Source organism: Hemicordylus capensis, chromosome 2 (assembly GCF_027244095.1).
Source record: "Hemicordylus capensis ecotype Gifberg chromosome 2, rHemCap1.1.pri, whole genome shotgun sequence".
In the NCBI taxonomy this organism is placed as follows: Eukaryota; Metazoa; Chordata; class Lepidosauria; order Squamata; family Cordylidae; genus Hemicordylus; species Hemicordylus capensis.
In genome coordinates, this window is record NC_069658.1 from 182,466,721 (window position 1) to 182,489,575 (window position 22,855).

The 22,855-nt window shown below is 46.5% G+C and overlaps 1 protein-coding gene across 3 annotated transcripts in view; it reads left to right on the forward strand.

The window, feature by feature from the left end:
• Window positions 1-228: 228 nt before the first annotated feature.
• ANGPTL6 (angiopoietin like 6) overlaps window positions 229-22,855 on the forward strand; it is a 38,841-nt gene continuing 16,214 nt past the window's right edge. The window contains exon 1 of one of the 3 annotated variants that reach the window (XM_053299917.1): window positions 229-624. The gene's annotated coding sequence lies outside the window, so the exon portion shown is untranslated. Of the gene's footprint in view, window positions 625-11,328; window positions 11,384-16,609; window positions 16,715-22,855 lie in introns of those variants that run through there. The other 2 variants (XM_053299919.1, XM_053299918.1) reach the window with 2 other exon arrangements.

Here is a 22,855-nt window from a genome sequence, read left to right on the forward strand (position 1 = left end):
CTCACATGACAGAAAGCATCTTGTCCCAATGGATATTGGTGTCCTTGCATTTCAGCACACCCCTTGAGGACCATACGAAAGTGGGTTTCTCCTCACTGACATAACTTGGAGAGGGTGGGAGGGGAAGCTAGCCGCATGCTCACGAGACTGGGTGGAAAGTTTTGGCTGCCAAGTTCCAGCTTCCAGATCAAATAAGCTGAGAGAGAGAGAGAGAGGTATACATAGAGAGCCAGAGAGAAAATGCATGCAGCTCTGCTCAGCATGGACAGAGCCTTAAGAACAGAGCCTTCACAGCATCTGGAATGAGTGAGATGTAAATATTTACAGCCTGCTATTGCAAGGTCAAGAAGGAGGCCCTCATCCTAGAGACTGCTTATTTAATCTGTGGAGAAGAAAGAGGATGGTCTGCCTCTACCTCCTGTGAGAAAGAAATGATGGTGGGAGGGATGGAGCTGTTGGGATCTCCCCATTTCCTCTGGGTTCTGTGTCTAAAAGGAGACCTCCATTCGCTTCCCTTTCATAATGGGCCACTAGATAACTAGGCAGCCTCAGCAAAGACCCTGCATCCTAAGGAGGTGAACGGGAGCAAACACGACTTCAGACCCAGAGCCCAAGAAGCCAGAGGTAAGCACAAATCTCAGTTTATGTTTTCCCTATTGGTTAATCTGAAACTAAGAATAGCTGTGAACATTAAACGGAATCACTTTCTCCGCTTCTGGTAGGGCCAACAGAAATTCAACAGGTGATGCTTTCCTCACACAGTTGTCATTTCCCCCAGCTGTTAAAGACACACGATCCCTTGCAGGGCGGGATATGGGGTGGGAAGTGGAATTGGTAGTCTTAACTGTGATGCCTTGTGTAAGTGATTTATAATCTCTCAGCCCCAGTTCTACATTCAGCTGGATGCAGTGCTGAAACAGTGTGGCCTAGTTCACACAGTTGTTTTTATCTAGGCTTAAAGTGGATCATTGAAATTAGCATGATTTTGCAAACCCACACCAAGAAGGGAATCTCAGATTCATCTCAGGCCATAAACTACCTTTGCATGGGTTCACACAATCACATTAATGTTAAAACATTAAACCTAGATTCAAATGATTGTGTGAACCAAGCCTGTGTGTGTCCGTAGTGGCATAGCCTCCAGTATGAACTGGGCTCTCCTGAGAGCATGATTGTACAGAAGCTTGATTTGCATGATTCTTTCTCCTCATAAAAAAGCAGAGCAAAGTCATGCAAACCTGACCTCTGCATGATTGCCATTCACTCAGAGGCCCTTGTTCTGATTGGTCACAGTCTGTGCAGTGGAGGACTTTGGCTCACACAACTCCTTGCACGATGCTTTGTCTGTATCAGCCGTAGCTGAATGTATGGACTGGGACTCAGTCTTTATTCCCCATCTGTAAAATGGGAATAACACTGACACACATTTAGATGCCCTACCAGAAACACAAAAAAGGCCTTACTTGAATTAGCTATGAAGCACTACCTCAGTGTGCAGGAGGAATAGTGCAGAGAGTGCTCAGTCTGCAAAGACCTAAAACACATTAGAATCAAAACAAATGTATGAAAACAATACCACAAATGGGTATGGGTCTGGGAAACAATGTGCCTTGTCGTCAGTTATGTTATATGACAGAAAACAACTTGGAGGGAAAGTATCTATGCTCCCAAATCTGCCATCAGATCTTTTTAAAAAGTCTGTGTGATCCCTCAGGTGTGTTGAATGGGAGCATCCAAACTCCCAAGCAAGCAATTGGGGGGCCCTAGTTTAGAGGTACATTGCATGTTTTGCATGCAGAGGTCCTAGGTTCAATCCCTGGCATCTCTAAGGACACTCAGGAAGTTCTCCTAATTGAAATGAAGAGGACCTGTGGGTGAGATCAGCTGCGCAGAAGAACTTTCCAGAGCGTTGTGCCCCTTAGCTCAGATCTATCTCCTACTCTGCTGCCCCAAATAGCCCCCAACCTCCCCTGGCTACTTCAGCCACCTCACTACTGCATACCCTCTGGATTCCCCAGATGCCTTGCAGTTGGCAGGCATTTCGATTCTGCATGTTTACCATTCTGTTAAAGAACTACTGGTGCTGGGGAAGCAACCTCCTGAAGTGCCCCACCTTGGGGAGAGTTGGTAGACATTACTTTTGGAGTTTGGCTATGCCTAGTTGGGGGCTGTCAGACTGCACAAGATTCCATCTGCATTTTAACAACATGTGTCGCGCAAGAGTGCTCTTTGACAAACACATGCAATAGCACAAATGGATTTGTGCAATGGACAGCCATTGGAAATAATGGCCATCCATCGTGCGATTCCATTTGTACCATTTTGCGCATTTACACAAGAGCACTCTTGTGTAAATGCACACATGTTTTGTTAAAATGCAGGAAGAATTTTGTTTGTTTTATATTTTATCTCCTGCTCTTCCTCCAAGGAGCCCAGAGCAGTGTACTACATATGTAGGTTTCTCCTCACAACAACCCTGTGAAGTAGGTTAAACTGAGAGAGAAGTGACTGGCCTAGAGTCACCCAGCAAGTCTCATGGCTGAATGGGGATTTGAACTCGGGTCTCCCCGGTCCTAATCCAGCACTCTAACCACTACACCACACTGGCTCTTCTGAATTTTGCACAATATGCCAGCCGGACAACTTGTTCAATTGCCACCATCCAGGAGCACTTGTCTCTTCTGCCTGTCCTGAAAAATAACATTCTTCATGGAGTCTTTAAGATGTCAATGGCAGTTTCCCTCCTGAGACAATTAGGAAAAGAGTGTGTGTGTGTGTGTGTGTGTGTGGTTTTTGTTGGGGAATGTGTTTTGTTTTTTTAAAAAAATCTCTGACACCATGGTCCCTCCCCACAACTGCTATTTAAAAGGAATAAAATAAAATAAAACCACATGGCCAAATGATGCTTTAGTTTAATATTTAATTTGGCCTCCATTTTCAGTGCAGGAGAGAAGGAACATCTTTGTGTACTTGTTCCAAACCTAGAACTGTCCACAGCTGCTTTACACAGATCAGGCTGCAGCTTCCTCGTCTGCTACAGTTGTAAGTAGTAGTAGTAGTAGTAGCAGTAGTAGTAGTAGTATCAACAGTGGTGTTGTTAAAACAAATACTACTACTACATCATAGAATATTGTTAAAACAATGCTAAGGAAGGGTGGTTTTTGGCAGGTGCATCTGTAGAGGTGAGAAAAGCTGCTCTTGCCAAAATTCTCTTTTCTACAGCATTATTAAAAGGTACAAGTGTTATTTCTCCTTTGCATCTGATTCCCCTTTCTATAGCTGGAGTGGCCAAAGAAATTCAGGTACCGGAGGCAGAATCCCAAACGTTGCCCATCTGACCAAGCCCTAGTCCCCCACTACTTGATCCAGTAATATAAAAGTTCCTTTCCATGACCACCCCCGCCATCTTGCTCTCATTTGAAAAACGGTCAGTACGGATTACAGTGGTCCCTCAACTTACGAAGCACTCAACATCCGAAGATTTTGACATACGAACAACAAAAAATACCGGAAGTCGTTGCCGGTTTAGATGCGGCTTCCTCGACCTACAAATTTTTAGATGCGGTTTCCTCGACTTACGAGTGTTTCCGGACCTCCGTGGATGCGCTTTTCGACTTACGAAAATTCCGACCTACGAACGTGCGTTCGGATCGGATTATCTTCGTAAGTCGAGGGACCACTGTACTGCTCACATGTTTAGAAAGGGGATGTGGCTGCGCATGCCTATTGTGACATCTTCTGCAGACATTCCAATGCCCTCCTGGTGTGTCTTTTTATCACAGGGTCAAGGAGGGGGCTGTTCATCCAAATGGCCACTCTACACAAGACCCAGATAGTTGCTTCAACATCTTCTTCTTCAACACTGGGTCATGTGTAGAGCAGCCATTGGGTTGAACCGCTCTTCCCTACCTTGATAAAGGGATGTTGTGCCAGGAAGGCATTGTGATATCATGAGGAAGATGTCCCAATGGCTGTGGTCTCTCGGCACTTTCCCTTCCTAATTGCACGGGTAGATAATGCATTGTCTGTGCTGGCCCAAGGAGGAGTGGAATGGAATGCAAGAGGAAGTGGAGGAGAGGAGAGTGATGGGCTAGAGTGTCTGCTCACTACTTCAGCCTACCAACCTCCTTTTCAAATGACAGCAAGTTGGCTACAGCAGTGGCAGGCAGGTGCTCTCATGACACGAAACTAGATGGCAGTGAAGGGAGCTTTAATGTTGTGCTGTGGCAGCAGGCAGCTGGGGTGGGCAGGCAGACACTCTTATGGTACTGCCCTGTCCTCTAATGATCTGCTGCCTGTGGAGAAAGTGGAGATTTCTCTTGAGGAAGCATATGAAGGCAGGCTCTATGATGCAAGGCAAGCAATACCTTGCTACCACCACCATTTTATTTTGATTTCCAGGCTCCCCTCACTAGCTGGAATTGAGGAAATACTTAAACAGTGAATGTTCAGGGTGTTGCTGAGGCCCCTTTAGTAGCAGAAGTGTCCGCTGCCTTACTCAGCCAGTATAAACACCAAGTAGCCAATGAGATACAAAAAACAACTTCTTTGGACTCTGGATCATGGGAAAGCCTCATGACTTTGCCTGAGTAAATAAGCTCAGGCAAAGTCAGTTCAATGATACCCTGTTTTCAGGAAATGCTCCCAAAGTATGTGGAAAGGACAGAGTCTCAAAAAACCTCACCCCCAACACAGTAATTGTTCCCTGTGTCCATAATTGCCCAATCCACACTGGTGGTAGGCAGGGTGCTAATTTTCCTTGATCTCCAATTAACACACTTGTTGCATGCATGGCTCTGGATGTCAAGTACAGAAGCTGATTCCTCTAGAATCCAACATTAATCTTGGAGGGGGGGTGGGGTTGAGTATCATTGCTTTTGACAGCATTTGCCAAAGTGACTCTGGGCCATTTACTTCTCTCTCAGCCTAACCTACTTCACAGGGTGGTTGTGACGAGAAACTTAAGTATGTAGTACACCGCTCTGGGCTCCTTGGAGGAAGAGCGGGATATAAATGTATAAATAAATAAATAAATACTAGAAATGATGCTAAAACATAAAATCATCCTTCTGTTGTTTTTTTAATAGCAATTGCAGGAGTAGAAGGAAGTTTGGATTGAAACCAGGAAGTTTTTCTCTTAGTTTGCATCTCCTCTGGAATGGAGGGGGTGCATTCACATATCAGCCATATTCAGAGGCGTAACTAGGGAAAACGGCGCCCGGGGCAAGCACTGAAATGGCGCCCCCCCGCAGCCGCCCCAACATACTACATTATACTTAGGTTTTTCCTCACAAGCGCCTGCCGCCGCCAAGCCAGGCCACTGACTGGCCGCCAGGCGCCAGCAAAGCAATGGGTGTGTGTGTGTGTGCAGGCGGCGCGGAAGGGACCGCTCGTGGGGAAGGGGGCACCGACGCGCTCCCTTGACTGCTGCAGCGCTGCTGCACTGAGCAGGAAACATTTGTATTAACAATTTTTTTTAAAAAAAAAAATTTAAATTGGTCATGGCGGCGCCCCCCACGTGACCAGAAAAGATGGCGCCCGGGGCACGTGCTCCCCCTGCCCCCCCTATAGTTACGCCTCTGGCCATATTTACCCCAAAGTCCCTGTGAGCTATCGAGGAGCACTTCACACACAATTCAGGAGTTTTATTGCGCTTTATAGTGTAGTCCGATTTATATCCAGGGTTAAAAAAAAAATCTGCTTTTTGTGTCAGTTTTTGAGGGCAACTTTGAACTCACGGTAAAGCCTCTCAATAGACCTGCAGTAAAGACTGCTGTCTGGGAAAGCTCCAGTGTTCCCTGTAACAGGGGTTCCCAGATGTGGTTGACTGGAAGTCCCATAATCCCTAGCCTAAGGCTATTGCAGAGAGAGATTTTGGGAATCCCTGTTGCAGGAAACACTGATTGGGACCATGGCATGTGGGTATGGTTTTTTTAACCTTTGCCCCCATGATGTGGGGGCAACTAAAATCCATCCCCCAAGCCCAAAGATGCATTTTAGTCTGGGAAGGAGGCTGCTACGGGCACCCATCACACTGAATACTTCCACCTTCAGGGGTTACCGTGTTACATAAACTTTTCTGCAACCAGGGAACGAACAAAACATTTTTATGCCTGAAGCCTGATACTTAATGACACCCCAATTCCATCCCTTTGCCTAACCTCGTTGTAGGTCCAAGTCTGTGTGTAATATTCCCCTGTGTAAGCTGAGTGTCCTGCATGGAAACTCTAATTCTCCTGCTGGATGACGATCTAAATTAGTGGGACTTCAGCTCAGCTCTCTGAGACTAGATGTGGTGAAGCAGCACGTCCAGATGGATGCACAATGTGGGCATGCCCGCAGAGGGGCCAGTTCAGGGACAAGACAAATTTAGCCATAGGCTGGGGAAACTATCTGGTAAATGAAAGCACTCCATGCTGAATTTTCCATTACCCAATGCTATCAGCTATCCTTGACTTGCACTGTGTGTTTGGACAAGACTTCTTATTCCAGGACTGCAATGACCTAAACTGGTATAATTCCTGTTCCCCAGGGAATCCTATGGACTGTTCTATGTGAGGGGCTAGGGACCTCTAATAAGAGAATTCATAGGACTTTCAGCAAATGACGATTCCCAGAAACATTTGGGGAAAGCCAGGACATGGTATAAAACAAATTCATGTTTGCAGGACACCTATGACCTTAGGGCCTTTTTGAGTAATATGTTTATACTGCTGTAATGTTCATTGGATGTAGACGGGCTGTAGCAAGGTTGGCCTGAGACTGAAAGAGAAGATGCTCCCCTGCCCCCAATTCTTCTTCAGAGAGTGACGAGGAGGAGAGAAAAGAGCAAGCTGTCACCCACTCAGTGCCCTGCACAGAGGCCAGAGACATTTGTCCGTCCCCCACCATGTTCAGTTGTCGCTGTGCCCCTAGATGCAGAAGCTCTAGAAGACAGCTTTCCTCAAAGTAGTACAGAATATCTCATTTCCCCAGGACCCACACCACAATTATCTTGAGGTCACTATGGTAAAAAGTGCATAAGAACATCATAACATAAGAACAGCCCTGCTGGGTCAGGCCCAAGGCCTATCTAGTCCAGCATCCTGCTTCACACAGTGGTCCACCAGATGCCTCCAGATACCCAGAAATAAATGCAATAAAATAAATCGTGTTGCTAGGAAACTGCAATTAAAGCCTCTCCCCTTCCCATAATAAGTGATGGGTGAAATATTGTGTGAATGTCTCAGTCTGAGAGGCTCCTATTAGCACTGGTGGCAATGCTAACCCATGACTTTTTGCCACTGGCCTAACAAGGTCAGAGGGTGTGTGTGTTCAATAAATCTGTGTTCAATAAATAAACCTCACCTAAAATAAATAAATAAATAAATAAATAAATAAATAAATAAATAAATAAATAAATAAATGTTTAATAATTTTTAAAAGCATTTTTACATTTTACCGTATTTTAGATTTTATTTTGGGGTAGTGGTGGTGACAAGCTGGGTTCACCACCTGAGCCATTTTTGGAAGGGTGGTATATAAATCTATTATTGTTGTTGTTGTTATCATCATCATCATCATCATCATCACTGCAGCTGCCCCCTCAGCAGCACCTACTACCTCCTCCTCTGCCGCTGCCTCCAGCGCCTGCTCCTGCCACCAGTGCCAGTGGAAAGTGGAAACGACCGTGGAAATCGCACCTGTATATTGCAAAAATCCAGCCAGGAAATGGCCGCCATTTTCCAGCTGGCTTTTTGCATGCCACTGAGCTGTTTGTTTTCTCTGCCACTGGTGCCACAAAAGCAGGCAGCAGGGACAGTAGCCCTAGTTGGAGATGCCAGAGGAGGAAGAGGAGGCAGCAGCTCAGGGGGACATAAACTGCTTTCGCCCCTGCAGTGTGGTGCTGCCAGGGGGAAGGAGCATGGCATTGCCATGGGGAACACAGCATGGAGTGGATGCAAAGGGAGGACCAGCAACTGCCTCCCCAGCGAGCGCCCCGGTGGCCCATATTCATGGAACATAGTGGCACTCCGCTAACTCTGCCCCTGTATTTGGCTGCCCGAAGCAAAGCACCAGCTGGCACCTTCTCTCCCCTCTCTTGGCCTTCCCCCCGTTAAGATAACACCTCCAGTTGCTTCCTTCTTTCAAGTGTCTCGCCCATCTTTTCTTTTCTATTAGGAAGGGAATTGCCATTTCATCTTCCATTCTCTGTAGGCCATACATGGAGGGGGTTCCAAGCAGGCTGCTGTTGTGCTGCCCTCAAGAACTGGCTCGCCATTTGCGGCTTGAAGCAGCCCACTCTGCTTTGCTTTTTTGGCAGGACCAGCCCTGGCTAGCGGCATCGTTCACTGGGCTGGTTCTCACAAACAAAATCAGGGTAGGGGGAGCCTCCCTCCAGTCAGACTCCAAAACCTCATCGCCCCGCCTGAGAAACTCCTGTGTGTAGCAATGCTGCCTTGAAAACACATTGCAATGGACCAGGGGCTTAGCTAGCCCGCCGGCGGCCCGTGTGCGGCCACAGCGGGTGCCCCAATAGCCCCGCCCCCTGCATCTGACATCAGACGCAGGGGATAGCCACGCCCCCGCATCTGACATCAGATGTGGGGGCGTGGTCTGGCTCCCGAATGGAGCCTTGAGGCTCTGTTTGGGATCGCTGCAGCAGTTTAACTGCTGAAGGGGCCATGTGGCCCCTTTGGCAGTTAGACAAAGCCTGGTGCTGCGTTCGCAGCACAGCCCAGGAGTAGCTGTTCCCTACAGGGAAGAGCCACTTCTGGGCTGTGTTGCGAACGCAGCACCAGTCTTAGGTCCTGAAGGGGCTGCGCGGCCCCTTCAGGAGCTAGTTAGGCTGGCGCTGCATTCACAGCGCCAGCCAGGAGCAACTCTTCCCTGCCTTTGCAGGGAAGAGCCGCTCCTGGCTGGCACGGCGAATGCATCGTCAGGCTTTGTTTAGCTCCCGAAGGGGCCACGCAGCCCCCGCTTGGGAACTAAACTGCTGCCCCCGCGTCTGACATCAGACGCGGGGGCGTGTCGAGGCCGCTCTCGCGGCTCCTGATTGGCCACCGGCCCGGGTTCTTTGAACAGGTTGGCCCAATGGTGGCTCCGCCCCTGCAATGAATGGAAAATATGAATGGCCAACAGCCTACAATGAAGCACTAAATAATGCTTTACTCTTGGTTTTAAACCGTTGCATTATTCCATCACACTTTGCAACGCTTTACCCGTTGCAAATCTCATAGTCTGGAAAATGCCCAGGGCAGGGTGGGATGGGAGAGAGAGGCACAACTGGGGCTGCCAGGAACAAGAGGCTACTGTGCCTCATTTGATGCCCTCTGACTCATTAGGATGAGCCTCTTCTTGGCTTAGCCAGAACTCTGCATGAAGAACTGAGTGCATGCCCTAGGGCAGAGGTCCCCAACTTGTGGTACTCCAGATGTTGCTGAACTACAACGCCCATCATCCCCAACCACAATAAATTGTAGCTGGGGGTGATGCGAGTTGTAGATCAGGAACATCTGGAGGACCACAGGCTGGGAACCCCTGTCCTAGAGAACATTACCATGGCCAGCCACAATGGCCTAAGGGGATGGGATTATAGTCCAATAATAGCTGAGGACCCAAGGCTGAGAGTTCCTGCCCTAGAAGAACCTGTCCCAGAATCCTCTGCAGTGCACAAGGGTTTGGTAGCAGACAAATCACCATGGAACGTGTTCCTTGGAAGTAGCAAGTAATAAAATCACCAATTTGTCCTCTAGTTCACCACACAAACGCAGGAGCACTCATGTAGCCCTTTCAAAATAAACATGCGAGCACAAACACAGCTGCTCTTTCAACTCCTGACAATTTAAGGGAACTTTCTTTTGTTGGCTTAGATCTCGCCAGGGAGTTTATTGCGGGCTTTTATCCCAGCTCAAGTACCTTTGCACTCATTGGATGGAATAATAGAAAGCAGGAATGGGTTGACTTACTGGGCAACTTGGTACTTTACTACCTGCATGTTCCCCCTTCTGTTTCTGTAAGTAATAAGGGCTAGCAGACCTTTTTTTCTTTCCCCTTCTCAAAATGAAACTTGAACATTCAGAGAAGGGTCCTTTGATACCCTTGTAGAGGGCCAACCTTCACAGGATTTCTCCTGTGTTGGCTACTAGCTTAGTAATATGGCTACTATAGGCATCTACAGGGGAGGGCAAAGGGGGGCAGTTTCTCCCCCTGGATTCATGGCCATATATTTGTATGTATATCCTTTGCGTGCCCCACCCCTGGGAAATTCCTGTGGATGCCCATGGAGCTGTCCTGTCTTTCTTTCTTTGCCAGTTGTGTGCTCTGCATCTCTGTTGCAGAATCTTCCCCTGGAGGCTTTACACGTGGGGCTTCTGCCCCGGATCTCATTCGGGAGAGAGTGTGTGCATTCACACGCCAACCAAACTCACCCCAAAGTCCCGTCGAGATCCTTGGACCCACTCCACACACATGTCGGACTTTGTCTTGAGAATTCTAGCTTATCTCGTAGTATTTCCAGATTTTTAAAATGCTGGTTTTAAGCTACTTTTTCTGAAAACGCCAGAGCAAATAGAGAGAGGCACTTACATAGAATCATTAGCATGATTAGAAGGATACTCTCTTTACAAATACCCCTCCCCTAAGACGAGGTTAACAGAGGTTAATCCTGGAACATTCAGGGGCTGTGTTGCCCCCCACCCCCGATCCCCGCAGCCCCTGCCAGCTCTGTGATGGAGGCTTGATCGTCTGTGGGGAGAGCGAGCTAAGCCCACTCTCCCCACAAACCCCCTTACGGCGCTTCTCACTCATCTTGAGAATCGCCTCATAATCTTTCCACGCCTCTAACCACCACTCCACAGCTATATTACCTGGAATCATAGGAGCATAGGAAGCTGCCATATATGGAGTCAGACCATTGGTCTATCTAGCTCAGGATTGTCTTCACAGACTGGCAGACAGCAAGTCTGAACATTCTGTGCTTTTGACTGTTATGATATTGCCTAAAAATGTGGTTGGGACATGCTGAATAAATCCTATGTGGCAGCATAAGGAACGATTCTGTAGAATAATGGAGGAGAAGGAGGAGGGATCACACCCGGTGCATTTGATCCTTTTCATTACAAACAGTTCTAAAACGGCCTTTGCCTTAAGAGGAAGCTGGAAATTATATCCTGATGCGCTGCAGTGTGCAGCTCAAGGAATGTAACACTTTTTCCTGGCACTGGATTGATGCACGACGTGAGAGGCAGGATGAGGGTCTAGCGGGCGAGACAGAGAGGCTGGGAGCCAGGAATTTGACCTAGGATCTGGATCTAGGAAGGAAGGGGGTTCAAGTGGGTTGACTGGAGGAAAGGACTGGATTCTTGTCTTCTCTTAAGAGCAGCTGGGGGTAGGAAGCAGCCAGGTAAGAATCTATTTGATTGGACCGAGAGGATGCACATTTCCAAGTTACACAGAAGTCTTTATCCAGCAGGCTGGAAATTTGCCAGTTCTCATCTATATATAGAACAAAATTACTTCCGAATGCAGATATTTTTATTCCATTTTCCTTCAGTTTTCTCTGTGTGTGTGTGTGTGTGTGTGTGTGTGTGTGAGAGAGAGAGAGAGAGAGAGAGAGAGAGAGAGAGAGAGAGAGAGAGAGAGAGCGAGAGAGAGAAATTGTTGGTTAGAAGTCTGTTCACTGTTCTGGGGTTTAGTGATAGGAGTAGGGAGAGGAGTGGTACTCACAAATCACAAAGACTGAAGGGATCCAAGCGATGCCAGTCAGCATTTTGGAGTGCTGCATTGAGCATTGTTTATTTTTCAGCTATACATATTGAGGTCATTCACACGATCTCACTCGGTGGCGGACTGCTGGGAAGGTAGGCGCTTGCCTGCCTTCTCCGGCAGAAGAGCAGCCACCGTCCTCCGCTCTGCCACACCACGTGCCCACCCAAGCAGTGGTGCGCTGGAGGAGATACTGGGAGCGGGATGACTCCCCCACACACACACATCCCAGGGTGCCATGCCAGGGTGCATGGCAGCTGCTCTCATTAGCTGCACTTGTTCCCCGTGGCTCGCTGCCAGAAATGGCGGTGGGCCAAGGGGATGCCGTTGAACCCGGCCGCAATCACCCTGATAATTACCAGCTGAGGTTAAGCAAACCACAAGTTCCCTTAACCTCGGCTAAATGCCGGGTTAAAAAGTGGGGCATGACACAGGGACAGCTCTGGGAGTGACCTTACTCCTGACACTTCACACACGCTTGTTGCCCAACCTTGGTTAGGGTGCACATGTGAATAGCCTTACTGTGTTCTACCCAGGTTTGGGAGCTGTGTGTGCTCTCAATTTTCGGTTGTGTGGAAGCAAGGTAGGAGGAAAACCTGGGTTGTATATGCTTATATATAGGTTGAATATGTTTATATATAATTTGCAGAACAAAATACAAGCAAAAGTGAACTTGGTGGTAGTTGGTAATTCAGCCTTAAAATGGGTAGCTTAGCTCTCAAAAGTCTGAATCACATACACATGCGTGCAGTGCGTGTGTGTGTGTGTGTGTGTGTGTGTGGAGAGAGAGAGAGAGAGAGAGAGAGAGAGAGAGAGAGAGAGAGATCCTGGAAGAAAGTCCCACTGAACTCAGTGGCACTTCTGAGTAAAAGAGTGGGCTGCATGTGGGAGCTGGCACAAAAGTATGGTTGCAAGTAAGATGGCTAACCCCTTCTTCAGCCACTTTTTCAGAAGGGAGATGGAGGCTCTATCCAGAGGAAGAAAATCTTTCCTTAACCAAACACCCATCATTCCCTTTGCGTTTTATTATTTTCTTCCTCCACCCCTGCCCCCACCCTCTCCTCGAGAGCTGGCGTGAGAACAGGGTCAGGGGCTGTGTGGGTTTAAAGAAGCAACGATAAGCCCCATATGGCTCTGTCCAGGGGGCCTGGGAATGGACACTCTGTTTACACAAGAACTAGAAGCCATCTGTCCCAGGCTGGACCATTTGCTTTCCTCAACCCCCACTGGGATACTGCTCTGAGTCTGTACTTTCTAGCTCCTGTCTGAAGGCTGTATCATTGGAGCTTGCTTCCTAGAATGAAGAGCAGCAGGCAGGGAGAGGTTTTCCTTTTGGTACCACAGTGCAGAGGAAAGGGATGAAAGACACCCCACCTCCCTGTGTGCTAGGGTCCTGATACTGGTTAAATCCCCCTCTCCCTGGGTAGTGTCATTTTGTTTTTAAAAAGCCAGAAGGAAGCCGTAATTACTATAATGGTGTTTGTTTTTCAAGACAGAGGCCTTAATGATGCATCTAGCATCATGTGTGGTTTGACCCTCAGTGTTTACTGTATTTGCCCTTGCTTGTGCACAGAGCTCTCCACAGCACAGGCAGGCCATGAGTGAGGGTGGGGAAGTTAGAACACTTGCTCATGTGAGGCTTATAGCAGCTTTGCTTTCAGTTGACTCCTAACAAAAATGTGTAACCTCCAATAGCCCTGTTCTGACACTTTTTGGATGTCAGAAAAGGATGGTGTACGCAAGTCCAATATGCCACTCACTCTGCACTGTGTGTGCTCCTCACGGTTGTGGTGTTCGTCTGGAGAGAGACCCCAGACTAGTGGGTCCATCACAGAAATGCCCATGATCACATTTATGACATTTACCTCTTCAAACAAACACTGTAACCATGAAGATTGCATAGATAGGGGGTGTGGTCAGCGCTGAGGGCAGGACTTCCAGATGCGCTCTGGATGCTGTACTCATGACATGAGTGTACATCATCCTCTTTTTAAAAATATTCTGAACAGGTCTATTGACTGCAGTATAGGTTTGATTTCTCTTCCAAAGGCTTTCACACACAGGAAATATATACTGACTCTTGGTCCATCTAGTTCATTATTGCCTGTACAGACTGAGAGTGGCTCTCCAGGGTTACAGATTTCCCAGCCTTACCTGGAGGTTATTCACACACGGCTTTATGCCTCGGGGTATCTGAAGAGCAAATCTGCTTCGCAGCAGATTTGCAAGATGTTTAATTTGTGGCATTAAATGGACAGTTCACATTGTGTCGGCTCCTCTCCGCAATCCCTGGCAGATCTTTTTCCAGTGCGTTCGCACCAGCGGGTTCTGGGTTTTTCCTCCAACCAATCCTCACAGAGGAGGAGGTGAGAGACCTTTTGTTTTGTTAGTTTGACAGCCTTGCGGAAGGACAGCATGACGGGTTGCCAAGGGATCAAACAGCAGAACACTTAGCCCGAGCCTACCGAATCTGACCCAAATCTTTGCTGATTTTTAGAATGAACTTGCCTTTGTGAGTGAATGCCTTCATCACCTCATGTCCCTCTCGCCACAGCCCAGAGGCAGGAAAGTTTAAATAAGAAATCATTGCATTCTCTGTCATGAAGAAAAATGCAGGTGAATCAGCTAAAAAAAGGGGGGGGTGCTCAGGTTACAGCAGGCTGTAGTCTCCATTCTGCATATCTAAAGCCTATGTTAGGACCCACATTTTGCAGTTTGTGCTTGCATTTAACTCAGGAATTTCTCTCTCCCCTTCCCATGGACTCCCTCCACAGAATTTCCCCAATCTGCTAAAAACCCTCCCCACCACCAGCACATGCAATTGCAAATACTAAGAGCAGATCATACCCAACAGCTGTCAAACTCCCCTTCATTGAGTTTTGAAAAATGCCAAGTTTTGAAAAATGCCACTCCACACATCAAGAGGAAAGCGGCAGGGCATATCAGGCTTTTTTCAAAAGCCACTGGAAAGAGAGGATTATTTTAAGCCAGACATAAATCGGGCTAAGCCAGAATGCACAGCCTTGATTTGGGGGGAAACAGAGTCCTGTCTGTACTGGTCCCTTTACATGTGGACTCACACTCTCCATCCCAAATGAGATTCGAACCAAATGCCATGTGTGTAAAGCCACCTGGAGCTTTTCACACAGGGCTTTTAGCTTGCATCTCCTCCAGAATGAAGGGTGTGCGTTCATATATCAGCCAGATTTACCCCGAAGTCCCTGCAAGCTACTGGGAAGCACTTCACACATGATTTGGGGTTTTCATTGTGCTTTAGAGTGCAGCCCAATTTATATCCGGGGTTAAAAAATCCACTTTTTGTGTCAGGTTTTGGGGGCAACTTCTAACTCGCAGTAAACCCTTGGTAAAGCCTGAAAATGTTCCTGGCAATACCAGGGATTAAATGTGGGACCTTCTGCATGCAAAGCCGGTGCTTTACCACTAAGCAACAGCCTCATTCTCATGAATAGCATTCATCCATATGATGATACAAAAGCCCAAGAATGCTTCAAAGGCATCTTTTAATGTCATTTCCATGCCCTCCAACCATCCCTATTTGCTGAAGACCGTTCCTGTTTTCTGGTACTTGTCTCCGGCAAATCGCTGCCACTGCCTTTGGTTGTGTCTTGTTAGTGTCACTTGCTAGAGCTGGATTTAGCACCCTTCCCTGGATCTCTAGAAGTTAAATCTCAGTGAGGAATTGATGTCTCTAGTGTGCATGTGCATAAATGTGTGCACATGAACATAAGAACAGTGTGCAGTGCACACGGCGTGATTTCACACACAGAAACTGCTGAACTGTTGATAAAGCATGGTAGAACAATGAAGTTTTTCAAGCATATCTTCAAACAAGAGAGCAAACATTCTCTTGGCTAAATCAGTATGGGACACACTCTTGAGAAGTAAACAAATTCACCAGACAGCAGACAGAGAAAAGCTGTCAGCACTCAGCAATATAACAAGTGGGGAAGGAAACTTGTGCTGTGATCCTTGGTATTATAACCAGGCCTCTAGAATTAGAAGCATGTCCCTGTTTTTAATCTGTGATATGTTGGAGGATATGCATTTGTGCAAATATAGGTCTTTACAGGCAATTGTTTTATTGTACAAGGAATTTTCAGTCTCAGAGCAGACAGACATAACATTTTAAGAGCAATGGGGTCTGTTCAAAAAGTGCCCTCAACACATTAAATGCAAATACTCCTTTTTCTGCCCTGGGGTTTTCAGCCTGCTTTTCAGCAAGTTTTCAGCCTGCTTCAGCCAGCCTGCTAGGGGTGACCCCTATGGGCTAGCACCTGTGGCATCACAAACATTGCCTTTCTCTGCCAATCCTAAGTGCAGTTTTGTAATTGCTGTTTTTGTGAGGAATTGTATAACAGAGTGAAAGACAGGGGCGTAACTACTATTAGCCAAGGGGGGCCCCCACGCCTCAAGGGGCCCCCCAGAGGCAAGTCACATGTGAAGTGTGTGTGTGTGTGTGTGTGTGTGTGTGTGTGTGTGTGTGTATCAGTGAGGGGCCCATTTTAAAATTTTGTCTCTGGGCCCACTCCAGCCTTGTTATGCCCCTGGTGAAAGATGAATGTATAAAATCTAAGCATATATGTTTCTTTAAAATATATATGCTGACAGCCCATTTGAGGAATGAGGGGAGGGCCAAAATAGATTCCTGAACCAGCATTAAATTTGCTGGTATTAATGTACTGTATGTTATATATATTGCAAAGTCGGGATTGTGCCACAGGCATCTATCTTCTTCATACTCAAGTTGTTGTGTAGGATCCAAACTCTCCCTCCCTCCCTCCCACAGAGAGAGCGAGAGTGAGTGAGAGAGCCCAGGCGCATTCCTGCAGTGCTCTTTCAAGGACTATTGTCTCGGGACACTCACAATCCAAAGGACAGTTGTCAGGGGAGACTCAGTTCTAACAAATTTACTTGACTCTAATTCCATCCCAGAATGTGTCAGAACTGAGTAAGTGCCAATTTGTTTGTTTGTTTGTTTGTTTGTTTGTTTGTTTGTTTGTGTGGGGTTTGGGTAATGGATAAGCATGAGCATGAGGGAGGGAGAAGAGGATTCCTCTCAGGATCCATGAGGATAAGTGGAGCTGAGCTGTGGAAGCTTGGATTGGTCCCAGCTGCGAGAAAGAATTAGGCTACCAGATTCTGAGGGCTCCCAGCTCCCTGGAAAGCTAGGAATAAATCATTTTTTCATTTACCTGAAGAAGTAGTGTTTTGTGAAGAAACACTACTGCTAATTGCAGTTCTGGTCACCGCATCTTAAGAAGGACATTGTAGAACTGGAAAAGGTGCACATGAGGGCAAACAAGATGATCAGGGGCCGAGAACACCTTCCTTATGAGGCAAGGCTACAGAATCTGGGGCTTTTTCGTTTGGAAAAGAGGCGACTACGGGAGGACATGATCAAGGTATATAAGATTATGCATGGAGTACAGAGAGTGGACAGAGAGAAATGTTTCTCCCTCTCTCACAACATTAGAACCAGGGGTCACCCCATGAAAATTAAGGCCAGGAAATTTAAGGCCGACAAGAGGAAGTACTTTTTCACACAGCACATAATTAATCTATGGAATTCTATGCCACAGGATGTGGTGATGACCACTAGCTTGGATGGCAGAGGCGTATCTAGGGTGGGGCAGGCAGGGCACGTGCCCCGGGCGCCACTTGAAGGGGGGGTGCCATTTCCTAAAATTATTTTTTTTAACAAAAATGGCCGTCAAAAACAAAATGGCCACTGCACATGCTCAAATGGCCTCTGTGAAGCCCTAGGCCATGCACAGTGGCCATTTTGTTTTCAGTGGCCATTTTTTTTAAAAAAAAATTTTAAATGGCCACCGCACATGCTCAAATGGTCCCTGCGAGGCCCTAGAGGCCAGCAGGGTGAAAGGGAACCTTTACAGACACCCCCCCCCCCAGCCTTTAGGAAGCCCCCTAAGGGGCTACAGGTTAAAAAAATAATATTTAATATAATATAAGTCACTGCACACATATTCAAATTGGCACTATGTACAGAGAATCAGGGCTTGTGAATAATGAGCTGAAGCTTATGAGCTAGGATTGTATTCATTTGCTCTTACTTTGCTTCTTGTCATAAGTGAGTTAAATGTGATGTCTTAATTATATGGCTATTAATGGTGAATTTGTCTTTGAATCAGTGTGAAATCCTTACTATTAAGGCTCACTGGGAGTTTCTTGCTCTTTTTCTCTCATTTTAACTGTCTTTCTGAAAGACTAGAATATATTCCAAGCAGTGACACAGTTTACTCTGCATATCCTTTAATTATTTACAGAGTATCTGGGAAAAGTCAAATTCTCCATTGATTTTTAAAACTTAGGTAATAGTGATGCTACAATGCATAGTAGAGAATTAGACAGCCACTTCTGTTTAGTTTTCCAAGTACACCTCCTTTGGGTATTTCATGAGCCCCAGCACACTGAAATTTGTAGTTTTCCAGCATTTTTTGGTCTGGCTACGTCCACTGCTAAATAGTTTTTGAAATATTAAAAGATTAACGAGCTTGACTTGTATTTTTGAGCTGATATTATGGTCAAGTTATCTGAAAGATGGGTGTCAGATGTTTGGACAGGGGGCGCAATTTCAGTGCTTGCCCTAGGCACCATTTCCCCTAGATACGACTCTGTTCGATGGCTTTAAAAGGGGCTTAGACAAATCCATGGAGGACGAGTCTATCAAAGGGTACTATTCTGGTGGCTATAGGCCACCTCCAGCCTCAGAGGCAAGATGACTCTAAATACCAGTTGCAGGGGAGCAACAGCAGGAGAGAGGGCACACCCTCACTCCTTGCCTGTGGTCTTCTCAGAGGCATCTGGTGGGCCACTGTATGAAACAGGATGCTGGACTAGATAGGCCTTGGGCCTGATCTAGCAGGACTCCGATCTTATATTCTCACCCTACTTACATCTCTTGTAAGCAGGTTTTCCATGTTTATGTATTGTTTCAAAAACCTGACAGACCTGTTTGATCAGAGATGACAAGAGAGACAACAGGACAGTGAGTATGTACCATATAGGAAATGAAGTTTATCCTGTACCACTTTCAGCTCCCTTTAAAAACTATCACCTGTCTTCAGACTAGGCATCTGTTTTGACCTGCTCTACTCCTGGTTCTACTCTGTCCCCTTCTGGTTTATCCAAAACATTTGCACCATTGCAAATTAGGGGATTTTGCTTGCCGAACCGGATACCACTCGGTTGCTGTTAGCAATCCCACAGGTGTCATATTAAAAGCTGCTCTGCAACCTTTTTTTATATTAAGCACCAGCAATTTGGTTCCATCTTGGTTCAAGTGGAGCCTGCCTGTCCCTTTTGTACAGGCTTTGATTGCCCTGAAATGTATCCCAGTGTCTAACAAATCTGAACCTCTCCTCCCAGCACCACCATATCATTCATGCATTGAGACCCTTCGTCTCCATTTGTCTTGCTGGCCCTGTGCATGGAACAGGTAGAACTTCAGATAGTACAACCCTGGGGGTCTTGGACTTCCATATGCTACCTAGCAGTCTAAATCTGGCTTCCGGGACCTCCTGACTGCATTTCTCAACATAGTCAGTGCCAACATGCACCACAACAGCTGACTCCTCCCTAACAGCCTATCTAGACATTGTATGACATCTGCAACCTTCACACCAGGCAGTCAAGTCACCGTGTGGTCTATTCACAGATCACAGACCCATCTCTCTATGTCTCTAGAGAGAGCACAAGCATCTGTGCTCCTGCCCATCCTTGCTGTGGGATTCCAGCACCATTAATGGGAACCACAAGGCAGCAACTCGAAGCTGGGAGGATGTAACCGTCTCAGTGGTGGGGGCTTTAATGGCCTTTCCTGAGCCAAAGTGGATCCATTTCCCAGTGCATACTGGCAGGAGCTGCTGGCAATGATTTGGCACTGAAGCGCGAGGCCTCGAGAGCCAGACTTGTCAATTGAGAGCAACGGCGCACAGTCCCCAAATTGTGAAACTCCAGCTCTACCTCCTTGCCAACATTTTTGGGGCGGGAGTGGGGAGACAGCTGAAAAGGGAGAGTGGAGAGAGGGACTGGAAGGGAGCCTGGATCTTTGCTTCCACAACACAGCTGGAGTTGCTGTTGAATTCCAAGAGCAACCTTTTTGCACCACCACTCCCTCCCATTTTCTTCTCTGCCTCCCCATTTGCTGTCTTCTTCTTCTTGTCTCAGCCAGAGAGGGAAGTCGATAGCAGACCTAGCTTTGTCCCAGAAAGAACATTCCTGTGGGAAACAATAAGGTTGTTCACACGACCAAAAGTATTGTGGGCAAGGAGGGCTGGGGGAAGGCAGCAGCCAGCCTCTGCCTGCCTGCCTGCCTTCCCCCATAACTGGCTGGTGAGTGCTCCAGGAGAGGGGAGGGGAGGGGGAAGCAGGCTGGGTCCTCCTGCATCCCTCCGTACACCCTGGGAGGAGTGTGGTGCATTGGAGGGTTTCCACGCTGCTTGGAGCTCCTTCTGCCCAGCTTTATGGATGCTTGGGCTGAGAGCAGCCTGAGCAGCCACACGACCGGGCGGTAAGGGAGGAGGGCCCACCTGCACCCTCCTCCCTCCCTTTTACCCAATGGAGGAGTGCAAGGATTGGGACCAATCCCAGTGCTTCTCGTGACCATTGACCAACTCTACCCGGGCTGGTCCAGAAGGTAGTGATCGGGGACTTCTGCTCGACGCCTTGGCGTCTGGCCTGGTATATTGGTAGGCTAGTTGTCTCAAAGTGAAACAAAACATTCTGTGTTTGGGGTCAATACCAAGATGAAAACAAGTGCCTTTCAAGTCCAAAGTCATGAGCCTTTTTCTGCTAGTAGGGGGAGGGTGCCTTGTAAGTGACCATTCAAAATGTTTTTTGGTGGATGGATTTGTTGAGCCATCGTAAGTCTAGGATTGGACGGAGGCCTCCATCTCTTTTGGGAACTTGAACATACCTGGAGTAGAATCCCTTCTTTTGTTCTTTTAGAGGGACTTGTTCTGTCGCTCCTTTCTGTAAGATATTTTTTACTTCTTCTCTTAAAGTAGGAGTTGAATGGGTGTATTTTATCCCCAAGAAGATAAGGATAGTGGTGAATTATAGATTCACCACTATATTATAGATTCACCATTATAGATAGTGGTGAATGATAGGTGGGCATAGTGGTGAATACACAAGGCTCAGTGTTGCTGCGTTTCCCCTTGGATGCTGTTTAACATCTACATGAAACCACTGGTAGAGGTCATCAGGATATTTTATCTGATGTGTCATCAATATGCAAATGATGCTCAGCTTTACCTTTCTCTGACATCAGAGCATAGGGAAGCAGTGGATGTAATGAACCGGGGGCTGGAGGCGGGCTAACAAACTGAGGTTAAACCCAGACAAGGCAGAGCTTCTGGTCAGTAGAAAAACCAGTTAGTATAGGGTGATTCAACCAGCTCTGGATGGGGCTGTACTGCCCTTGAAAGAACAAGTATGCAGTTTGGGGGTGTTGCTGGACCCGGCTCTGCTTTTGGATACTCAGGTGGAGGCAGTGGCCAGGGGTGCCTGTGTGCCAGCTGCAGCCCTTTCTTAACAAGGCAGATCTGGCCACAGTTACCCATGCCATAATCACATTGCAGCTGGATTACAGCAATGTGCTTTATGTGGGGCTGCCCTTGAAGAATATTCAGAAACCTCAATTGGTGCAGAATTTAGTTGCCAGGGTTCTCTCTGGAACTGCTCGTTTGGCACATATAACACCTATTTTGAAAGAGCTGCACTGGCTGCCAATTTGTTTCCATATCCAATTCAAAGTGCCTTTAAAGCCCTTAATGGTTTGGGTCCTGGATACCTGAGGACCGACTGCCCAAGGGTTTCTGCCCACCTAACAAGGTCATCAGGGCAGCCTTTGCTCCGTGTGCCAAAGTTGAGAGAGGCTAAATTGCCGTGCATGAGGGACAGGGCCTTCTCTGTTGTTGCCCCCAGGCTCTGGGATGCTCTCCCAGTGAACGCTCGCTCTTTTACATCTGCAGCTGCTTTTAAAAAAACAACTAAAGTTCATATTTGTGGTATGAAAAAAGTAAAATACATAAAGATTTTTTGAATCACTATGTAAGAAGGAGTTTAATGAGGGTATAGGTAAAATATAAAAAATGGCTGGAACCTAAAACTCCGTTATGGGTATCTCCGATTGAAGCTTTAGCACGTAAAGAGCTAAATATCCAATCGCAATGGGGTACCTATAGGGATCTGTTATATTTTCAAGAAAAGGACTGTAAGTTAAAAAGTCTAATTGAAGTACAAAATTTGGTTAGTGATTGGTTTCAGTACCATCAGTTGAACGAAGTGTATAAGAAGGATCTTAAAGTTGGATTTGAGGATCAGATCTCGAGGTTTGAGAAGGAGCTGTGTGAAAATGATGAAAAATTAGTTTCTAAAATGTATAAGCTCTTGCTTTTGGAGGAGACAAGAGACGAAGTGGTTAAAACAACTATGGTAAAATGGGCTCAAGATGTGGGGTGCAATATAGAAATGGCAGCCTGGGGAAAATTATGGAAAACTGATTTAAAGTTCACTGCATGTTATTCTTTAAAAGAAAATTATTATAAAATGATGTATAGGTGGTATTTGACACCAAAAAAACTGGCATTAATGTATAAAAATGTTTCAAACAAATGTTGGAAATGTGGACACTCTGAAGGAACCTTTTTTCATATGTGGTGGACTTGTAGGAAGGCTAAAGCATTTTGGGACATGATATAAAGAAAATATTTAAAATGACATTTCCTAAGAAGCCAGAATCCTTCCTGCTGGGAATAACACAAGAAGTGGTTTCTACAACTAACTTAACATTTTTTATGTATGCTACCATGGTGGCCAGAATAATATATGCACAGAAATGGAAGAGCAATGAACTGCCTTCAAAAGAAGATTGGCTGATAAAAATTTTGGAATATGCGGAGATGGCAAAACTTACAGTACTGATAAGAGATCAAAATTTAGAATGTTTTAAAGAAGATTGGAAACCATTCTTATTGTTTTTAAAGAACTATTTTCCCAATATTGATTTTACAACAGGGTTTGAAATTTAGTAATATTAGCAGGTTGAGTAGATCAAAATCGTGTT